This window comes from Papio anubis, chromosome 4 (genome assembly GCF_008728515.1).
Source record: "Papio anubis isolate 15944 chromosome 4, Panubis1.0, whole genome shotgun sequence".
Lineage (NCBI taxonomy): Eukaryota > Metazoa > Chordata > Mammalia > Primates > Cercopithecidae > Papio > Papio anubis.
The window spans coordinates 16,241,284-16,252,008 of record NC_044979.1 but is presented as its reverse complement, the minus strand read 5'-3'; the positions used below and the strand labels follow the sequence as shown (position 1 = coordinate 16,252,008).

Sequence of the window (10,725 nt, the reverse complement as noted above, 5' to 3'; positions counted from 1 at the left end):
AGATTTATTTACTATCATGAGAACAGTACGGAGAAAACCACCCCCATGATTCAATTATCTCCACCTGGCCCTGCCCTTGATACATGATGATTATTACAATTCGAGGTGAGATTGGGTGGGGACACAGAGCCAAAGCATATCTGAGGGGGAGCTGCCACACACTTTTAAATGACAAGATCTTGCAAAAACTCACTCACTATCATGAAGACAGCACCAAGCCATGAGGGATCTGCTCCCATGACCATGACCAAAATACCACCCACCAGGCCTCACCTCCATCACCGGGGATGACAATTCAATATGAGACATAGGTGGGGACAAATATTCAAACTCTATCATTCTGCCTTTTTTCTCTCTCAAATCTCATGTCCTTCTCACATTGCAAAATACAATCGTGCCTTTCCAACAGTCTCCCAAAGTCTTAACTCATTCCAGCGTTAACTCAAAAGTCCAAAGTCTAATGCTTCATTTGAGACAAAGCAAGTCTATTCCACCTTACCGGCCTGTAAAATTTTAAAAATATATATTTATTCTTAAGATACAATGAGAATATAGGCATGGGGTAAACATTCTTCTTCCAAAAGGCAGCAATCGGGCAAAAGAAAGGTGCTACAAGCGCCATCCGAGTTTGAAGCCCATCAGGAAAGTCATTAATTTTTTTGGTTTGTTTGTTTGTTTTTGAGACAGAGTCTTGCTCTGTCACCCAGACTGGAGTGCAGTGGTGTGATCTCGGCTCGCTGAAACCTCCACCTCCTGGGTTCAAGCAATTCTCCTGCCTCAGCCTCCTGAATAGCTGGGATTACAGGCACCTGCCACCATGCCTGGTTAATTTCTGTATTTTTAGTAGAGATAGGTTTTTGCCATGTTGGCCAGGCTGGTCTCAAACTCCTGACCTCAGGTGATCTGCCCGTCTCGGCCGCCCAAAGTGCTGAAATTATAGGCATGAGCCAGTGCACCCAGCCAAAGTCATTAAATCGTAAACCTCCAATAGTTCTTGACTCCTTGTTCCACATCCAGGGCATACACTGGTGCAAAGAGGGGCTCCCAAGGCCTTGGGAGTTCTTCCCCTGTGACTTTCCAGAGCTCAGCCCCCAGGGTTGCTTTCACATGTTGTTGGGTGTTTTGGCTTGTCCAGGCACAGGGTGCAAGCTCTCAGTGGCTCTATTGATCTGGGGTCTGGAAGGCAGTTGTCCACTTTCCAAAACTCCAAAATAAAACTGTGTTGTAGTAATATTCATCCAGTCTCATGATCCCATAAAAACGAATTATTCAGCATAACCGCACTTTCCATAGCTACATTTTTAGAGATTTGATGAGACTAGAACATCGTCAAAGGTGCTTCTCAGAAATCAACCTAAAAAACTGAAATAAAAATTAGTTAAGATCAGTAATGGAATCTTATCATCCTTTCCAAGTAAAAGATATTGTGTGTGCAGGAACAGAAAACCAAACACCACATGTTCTCATTCATAAGTGGGAGTCGAACAATGAGAACACATGGACACAAGGAGGGGAACATCACACACTAGGGCATGTCGGGGGGGTGGGGGGAAGGGGAGGGAGAGCATGAAGACAAATCCCTAATGCATGGGGGGCTTAAAGCCTAGATGATGGGTTGATAGGTGCAACAAACCACCGTGGCACATGTATACCTACGTAACAAACTTGCACGTTCTGCACATGTATCCCAGAACTTAGAGTAAAATAAAAATTGAAAAACCAAGATTGTGTGTGTGTGTGTGTGTGTGTGTGTGTGTGTGTGTGTGTTTTCTGTGGAGACTCAGCGCATGGAAATAGTTTCTCAGTGTGGCGTTACCAAGAGGTGCCGGGTCATTGGCAGAGCTCCTAGGTACTTCTAGGTAGAGAAAGGAAACATCAGACCCAGTTGAATCTGCCTAAGTTATATATAGCTCATAGGGTAGTTTATTTCAAGATTTTTATAAATTCAGAAATATTTTTGTAAAATCGAAAAATCCTCTTTATAGAATGTGCTATCTAAAATCTGGCAATAATAAATCTAAATACAGGCCAGGTGTGGTGGCTCACACCTGTAATTCCAGCACTCTGGGAGGCCAAGGTGGGTGGATCACGAGGTCAAGAGATTGAGACCGTCCTGGCCAATATGGTGAAACTCCATCTCTACTAAAAAACAAGAATTAGCCGGGCATGGTGGCAGGCGCCTATAGTCCTAGTTACTCGGGAGGCTGAGGCAGGAGAATTGCTTGAACCTGGGAGGCAGAGGTTTCAATGAGCCAAGATTGTGCCACTGCACTCCAGCCTGGGTGATGGAGCGAGACACCGTTTCAAAAACACACACACACACACACACACACACACACAAACTAAATACCAAGTGTGAAAAGGTGTGGCTCTGATTAATCAAAAGGAGCTCTGGAATGTCGTGTTTCCTGGATCTGCTTGATATCCTCATACTATTTCATCCTGTGGCCTGTATAATTCTGGCTCCCCTCTTCCATCTTAGGATACTCATTGCAATGATGTAGCAGCAGTTTATTGTGCAATCAAGATGTGTCCTTTTGTTTCCACTGGCCAAGTGTGAATGTGAAGTTCCACCCTAAGTCAACCCTTCTGGGAAAGCAATAGAGAGTGTGTGTGTGAGAGGGTGTGGGTTGCAGGGGTTGGGGTGGGGCATCTCTGCTCCTGACTTGGACAATGTTGAGCTCATCAGGTCAGAAGGTGTGAATCCATGACACTGGAACGTTGGCCACTTGGAGGCGCTGTGGCTCCACAAAGCTGTGGGGAACCCTGGGGAGGAGCGGAGGGTGACCCAGGAGAGGAGGGCTGAAGGGAATGTTTGGCTGTGTGCTGGCATCAGGACGTGGTTGGAATTCAGAGTAGGTCCTGGGACTGCCCAGGGCAAGGTAGGGACACCAGGGACTTCAGTTGGCACCAAGGAGAGAATGTCTCTGCCTCTGCATGGGCAGTGGAGGGTGAAGAGGCTGGGGTGGCAAGGGCTGGAAATCAGCGCCAGGAAAGGGACAGAGGTTGTCAGAGAAAAATAAGGTGGGATGTGGGCACGTGGGGACTGTGTTCCGCCTGCCCCGTTTTTAATTTCAGGATTGTGTAGGACAGGAATGGTGCAGGACGCAGCAGAGCCTGGGGTCTGCCAATGGGTAGAGCAGGCAGGGGTGGCCTGCAGGGAGAGTAACTGGGAAAGGCCAGTTTCCCAAGGAAATGCCAGAAACATTCCTGCCCCACTCAGGAAATGACCATGAAGCGGATGCTGCCAGGCAGAGGGCTTCAGGCCCTGCGGAGTTGACAGGCCTTTCCCAGGCACTCTCTGCTGTTTCTACATGTGATCTGCTTTAATGCCCACTGATATCAGGCAGGGTCAATATTATATTACCTGTTTATACATATGAGTGGAAGCAGGTGTCCCTGGTCTCATGTTTAGTAACTGGCTGTAGTCGGTTCCTCCGACACCTCTGCACGTGCCCCTCCTCTGTACATCTGTCCTCTCCTCTGACTTCCTCATTTCAGATCCCCGCTAGCAGGAGGGGAAGGTCATGTCTCATATGTGGTCATTAAAACTTCTTCCCCGACAAGCCCAAGGAACTTCCTCGTCAAGCATCTACATTCATCCTTCATTGTAGGAAAGAAAAAGAAATAAAATTTTCTGCACTGTGGACTTTCTGTAACTGATGTAATATACCTTGAGGAAAATGAACATGAATAGTTGCTATTCATTCATTCATTAATCTTATTCTTTTATTCAATAAACTTTTTGAGGATCCTTCTTTGTATAAGGTATTCTGTAACTTAAAATTGAAAATAAAAACAAATTAAGTGGAAAAAATGTTTCATGCTTTTTAGAGTGTTAAGGCTTGCATTTATTTTTAAAATTGTTTTCTTTATAAAAAATAATTTACTGATTTCTAAATTACACTAATTTACTTTTTTCCTCTTTCTCTGGCTAGCTAGTCCCATTTTAGACAGTCATTTAATTTAATTGTGGTAGGAATATGTAATATGAAATATATCTTTTAAACAGATTTTTGTATGTACAATACAGTATTGTAATCTACGGGCAAAAGGTTGTACAGCCATCCCTAGATCTTATTCATCCTGCTTAACTCAAATTGTATACCATTGACAACAACTCTCCATTTACTCCAATCCTCCGCCCTTGGAAACTACCTTCACCTTTGCGTCCATTACTTTGATTATTTAGGTTCCATCATATAAGCAGAATCATGCGATATTTGCCTTTCTGTGCCTGGCTTATTCACTTAGTGTACTGTCCTGCAGGTTTATCCACATTGTCACCTATGGCTGGATTTTCCTCTTTTTAAAGTTTAAAAAACTTCATTGTATGCATATAACATGTTTAAGGTCTAAAGTATAAAATGTGTCATATTTGACTGTTTCTATGAAACGGTCTGTCACATGACTGGCAGTCATTTGCAGAACTGCAAGCACTGAGTACATTGATGCACGTTCACAGTTCAATTCTGCTTCATGGAGAAGACTTTGAAAAAATACTAATCTAATCATTTATTATCATTTTAGTATACACAAAATAGAAAGCCTTCATTAGGAAAAGTTCAATTAATTAGAAATTCAACTACAAGAAAACATCTTAACATGCAAACACTATTCTCATTTTACAGGTAGAGGAATTGCCCATAGTTTAAATTACTCAACCAAACTAAGTAGAAATTAGGATGCAATACTGGGGCTCTAACCCTGGTCTATCAAAGCCCTGTGTTTTATAGCCATATACTATAATCTATTTCATAACAAACGATGCTTATCTTCAAAAAAATTTGAATGTTATCCCTTAGGTCCCTTTCAGACCTGCTGGCTCTAATAACATCATAGACAGAGATCAGTTTACCCTGGAGAGAGGGGTGGCAGGAAACAACTATGAATGGGAGCCATGACATCAAGCCCGACTACCATTCTAGCACCAGCTCCTCAAGACCCGAGGCCAGTTCTTGATAGATTTGGCTTAGTTTGTTTACTGTTTTTGTTTTTTATGTTTTGTTTTGTTTTTTTTTTGTTGTTGTTGTTGTTTTTGTTTTAATCTATGAAATGAGACTGCTACTGTCCATCTGCAGAAAGGTATACAAAATTTAATAGCATAAAATATCTAGCATGTAGCAGAAATCTAGATATTAGGTTGGTGCAAAACTAATTGAGGTTTTTGCCATTACTTTTAGTTTTAATGGCAAGAACTGCAATACTTTTGCACCAACGTAATATTTTGATTTCCTTTGATAATCTCAGATAGCCTCTTTCACCATGACAATGTGCAAAGGCAGATACGGACTTATTATAACTAGAAATCTTAGGTTGAGGATTCAGAAGTCACAGAAATAGAAATATACATTTCCTTTGATGATTTATTTGATGAAATTAACTAATTAACTAAAGAATGCAGTATGGATCCCTCTTGAGGCATTTAGAAATCAATGTTATTGATATATAAGTTATACAATGTAAACGTTATACATTTTAAATGAACATATCAGTGATTTTTGAGCAATATATATGTACATGCCCTTATAATCCCCACCCTTATTAAAATGTAGAATATCTCCATCACCCAGAAAGTTCCTTCAAGCACCTCTGCAATGCTTATCTTGGTCCCAGAAAACCAATGATGTAACTTCTATCACTGGAGAGTAGTTTTGTTCACAAATATTTTTAATGTTAATTTAAAACCCCTACCGATTAATCCTCTTGAATACATAGCGAAATAATCAAAGCAGGGAGGAGTTTCTGGGAGGTTTTATGGTTTTAGAAGGGGTTGAAACAATGAGAGCTACCTTGATCCATAGTAGGGACAATTCTATCTGGAAATGGACGTTGTACCGAAGTAACCTCAAAAGGTCTTTTCAGTTGGTAAAAGCTGATTCAACAAAATTTATTTATTCATTTTCATTCATTTCTTTTCTTCTCCATTCATTAACTCAAATTATTTAATAATGATATCCTGATAAAAGTTATCTCCAAGGAAATTATTTTGAGTTCTCGTAGGACACGCATGCAGCTGGTTTTGTGTTCACACGCTGAGCACGCTGGGGTCGAGCAAACCATGCTAATGGCGACTTCGTTGAAAGATGATGTTACAATGGGAGAAGCGTTCTTTTTGCCTTAACCCCAGGTGTTTAACTTATAAATCCTGAGCCTTCAGCTAGAATTTATCTTCCTGTTCTGGCCCTGTCCTGGGCACCAGGATCCTGAGCTGTGTTTCTGTCTCTTGAACCACAGGAGTCCTGGGCACACACGTGAAACCCACTAATGGGCTTGTTGGATCCCAGCTGTGGCTTTCAGCACCAGGTGGCCCTTAGCTGTGACTTTAATTTCTGTGTCCTTCACTACTAAGCCCCATAGATGCTGAATGACCAGACCTTGGTCATGCCTTGTGCTGAAAGGAAACCAGCAGAGGGGGAGGTGAGCAGAGTGTGAAAATCATGTATTTACAACCAGCAACATGACTTACTGGCAGATCCTTTGTTAAAACACTATTAAGAATTTAAAAATCATGACAGCAGAGTGATAAACCAAGTGTGGGGTCCTTCTGAATGCAGGGCTCTGAACACCAAATATACAGTTTTTGAGCTCATTTTCATTTATTACTAAATTAATGGCCGGAATCCTGCGCGAAGGGATATCCCCTGTGAGGCATGACACCTCAGATAAAACCAGAGCATTCTTCCTTACCTTGAAGTCTGCTGCCTCTTGCCAAGTCCCTCACTCATCAGGACACCTTTGTGTTCACAGTCTTCAGCAGTGCTGGGTGGCCACCATTGTCCACACAGAGAGGGCAGTCAGCAGCGTGAGGTGGTTCTGCCTGCTGTGGTCTCACCCCAGGAACAGAAAGCAAGAACTCTGGATGGAGGTGAAGGTGCCCAGCTGGGCTTATCAGGAGTCCCATCTGTCAGTGAATTGACAAGAAACAGAGCAAAACGACTCCTCCAGTGTTGATGAGCCTGCCCCTGGGATTTGGAAACTTGATAACAGAGAAAACCAATATAGACACAGGACTTTAACAGGATTATGGTCAATTAAGCAAATTAGAAAAGGATACTTGAAGGAGTATTTGGGACACAGGAATCAAAAACACCAGGAAGACATGGGGAGTTTCCCTAAGACTCTAGACTACAGCACTATGTAGATAACTAACACCAGAATATTAATGGGGAATTATATCATTGCAGGAATAAAATTTACATTGAATTACAAGCTGTTTGCATCAAGGTCAAGAAAAACTTGTAAGGCTTATGTCAAGAAGCATTCTTCCCATCAAAACTTCAGTGGTGCATTTATTTTGGATTTGACCCTCTGGGGAAGGGGCATGGCCTCTCTTGACAGGAAGGTTCTGGGGACCAGACAGAGAGAATGAGGTCTCAGGATGACTTCCTTGAAAGCCCTGTTCCCCTTTCATCAACACACAGACCCAGAAGACCCCTCCATCCTGTAGCACCTGCCATGAGCATCAGGCTCCTGTGCTGTGCGGCCTTTTCTCTCCTGTGTGCAGGTAAGTCCTGGGCAGGGCCCCTGTGTGGATTTCAAGACCCGGACTCAACCATGTCCTCGGCAGAGTTCTCAGCACTGGGAATCTTGGAAGCCCAATGGGTCCCAGGCAGTGTGAGCCTCAGTCTGTGCCAGGTGCCTCTGCAGGCAGTCCCGGCCAGGCCTGGACTGGTCCCAGAGCCTCAGATGTCTCTGTTTTTGCTCTCTGCTCTTTCCTCCAAGCTATCTTTTTGGGATGGGACCAGCGCTTTCGCAGCTCTTACTTTTCTGCTCATCATCCTGAGTATGAGGCCCCCAGGATGGAACAGGATTTGTATTTCAAATCCGTCTAGACTCCCATCTCTCTCTCTGGGGACCACATTGCTTCCTCCCTCCAGGGTTTCCCCCAGTCCCCAGTCTCACGTGGTCTTACCTGTGGCCCGCCTTTCCCGTCTGAGTAGTCCCCTCCGAGGGCTTTGCTGGGCCTCTCCGCAACACCTCCCCTCCCCTTTCTACTGCAGCCATGAGGCTGCCTCTTCTGTGCCTCCTTCCTTCCCATCACAGAGACCTCAAAGGCCATTTCCTCCACCCTGGGCTAGTGCCTTCCTTTCTGCAGTGGTCAGCTTCTACCTGCACTTCTGATCTCAGCGTGATCAGCCCTCCTACTGGAAGCACCCCCTCAACTCTCAGCTGAGGTCAAATTTCAATTTCCCTCTCATAAGCTCTCATAGAATCATGTGCCTGTTAGCAAAGTTCAGCACAGTTGCAATTTTTCCTTGCAACTTGTCTTACTCCTTTTGTGCTCCACTTAATTTTAAACTTCATGAAGGTGAAGGTTGATCTTGTTGCATTCACCACCAGCAGTGCCTGGCAGGCAGGGAATCCTCATTCATTTCACAGAGACTGGATGAGTGAGTGACAGGTGAGTGAGTGATGAGTGGGTGAATGAACCAATAACAGGAACACACTCGATTCATTGTACCCTGTCAGAGATCTAGAGTTAACTTTGCCTGAGACGCTGTGCTATGAGCTCATCAGGGGGCACTCGCTTGTTGAACAAGCATAGGACCATGCACTGTGCAAGCCAGTTTGTCAGTCTGGGAATTTCCAATTTAAAATATGATGTGTTCTTCAAGCTGAATGAGGGTAAACTTTCTGTATATAATTCTAATATCTAAGCTATTTCTTAAAGTTTTGGGTTAGGAACAAAAACAAAACCCCGAAGAGGGTACATTTGTAGATTTAGGATTTTAAAAATATATGTGTATTATTTTCTCTTGGAAGAACAGGATGGGAACAGCCTTATAGTTGCTAATTTGTGGAGAAAGTAAGAGAAAATCAGAATTGTGTTCTAGAGGGTACGTTGTGGCCGTCCCGAGAGCATGTTCCCCAGGAACCCAAACCATGAGAGTGTTTAGCAATCCACAGTGCAACAGACAATTCTTGGCCGCATGAATTTGGTGGTAAGACTGGAGACAGTTGGAAAAACTATGGAGTCTTGAAGTTCTTCACTCTCAATGCAGGCCTCTCTTGAATGCCATAGATTAATGTCAGATAAATATGCTTCTACTGTTAAGATTGTTAAAACAAGAACCAGTGAAGACAAGTGAGCAGAAACAATAAGCAATTGAAGTGTATGAAGACAAGAAATTTCTACCATTAAAATATATGAAAGTCTGTAGAACTATACTTAAAGGGAATTGAAATGTGAACAAGAAAAAGGAGACTGTCAGAAACTATCAAGGTAACATTAAAAATGATCAAATTCAATATAGAAATAATTAAGATTATCACTGAAAACAAAATGGAAATGAAGAAAAGATGAAATGCTTCTAAGAGATTATTAGTGATGTCAAGGACAGAGCTGAAGAAGTTACATAGAATGTGGCACTGAATATTAAATATGTAACCTGAGAGAGAGCTTACGGGTGGTTTCCAGCATTGTAGAATATATACTTTTTAATTATATGTTTATTTATATATAATATATAAATATATATTATTTATATTTATAAAATTTATATTTAATATAATTATTGATTATAATTAATTTAATATAAATATAATTGATTTAATATAAATAGTAATTATAATTAATATAATATAATATATAATATTATACATATAAATATATATTTTATATTGTATAATATATAAATAAATATATAATTAAAAATTATATATTACATAAACATATATTTCCCATTTTTCTTATAGATAATTGAAGTTTCAGAAAAAGAAAGTAGAAGGAATAAGTGATTACGATGAGACACTAGCTGAGAATTTTCCAGAGGTGTTTCAGGACCTAAATTCTCAGTTTCAAGAATTCAAGTGAATATGAAATAAGATAAATGTTTATATTATAGTGAGATTGTGGAACATAAGTGACAAAGAGAAGATTCTAAAAGCAGTCCCAAAGAAAAGATAAATCTCTCCTGGTGGAATAGACTGAAAAGATCAATGAAAGTCAAGAAAGAGGATCAAAAATAACCATTTAGTGAGAATTATGATCCCCATTCATTAAATACTGAGATGGAGGAAAATATATTTACAAGTGGAAAAATTTAAAAAAAAGGACTATGAGTTTTCCAATAAGTTATCTTTTTTGAATTATAGCCAACAAAGGTGGGAAGTAGTCCCAGAAGAAAGGCATGAGGTGCCGCTCGTGAGGGAACCCATGTGATGGGGCAGTCCTGTTGGGCACGTGTGACTCGGGGGATGGAGGAGGCTGGGGCATGAATGGGATGGCACAGGGGACCCTGACTTGCAGAAAAGGCAATGAGCTCACCCCTTGGTGCCTTGTGTTGGGGACGCTGATGGCACATCCTAGAGAACATGCCCAGCAGACAGAGGAGCGGCTGTGGGGTGAGGAGATGAACTCAGAGATGCAGCATGAGGCCTCCAGCTCCAGACAGCTCTGGAGAACAAAGTGAAGACCAATGCATTTATGTTGTTTAAAGGGAGCTAATAAATATCTAAAGCAGTCATCTAAGTGTGTTCTAATATAAATCCTGTGTTCCTGAGATTGTGGGGATTGAGAGAGGAAGTGATGTCACTGTGGGAACTGCTCTGTGGGGACAGGGACGTCCCTCTTCCTCTGCTCCTGCTCACAATGACCCTGATCTGGCAAAGCTCTCATCCTGCCCCGACTCTGCCATGGGCAACAGGCTCCTCTGCTGGGCTGCCCTGTGCCTCCTGGGGGCAGGTGAGTCCTCAGACACCAACCAGCCTCATTGTGTGTGT

The 10,725-nt window shown here is 42.2% G+C and overlaps 1 long non-coding RNA gene across 1 annotated transcript; it reads right to left on the bottom strand.

Moving 5' to 3' along the window:
- Positions 1-873: 873 nt before the first annotated feature.
- Positions 874-9,435, bottom strand: LOC103883298. The gene is made up of 3 exons (XR_645503.4): positions 6,691-9,435; positions 3,368-3,603; positions 874-1,362 (listed from the first exon to the last, which is right to left on the bottom strand). It is a non-coding gene; the product is annotated as an uncharacterized LOC103883298 (long non-coding RNA).
- Between the last annotated feature and the right edge of the window lie 1,290 nt (positions 9,436-10,725).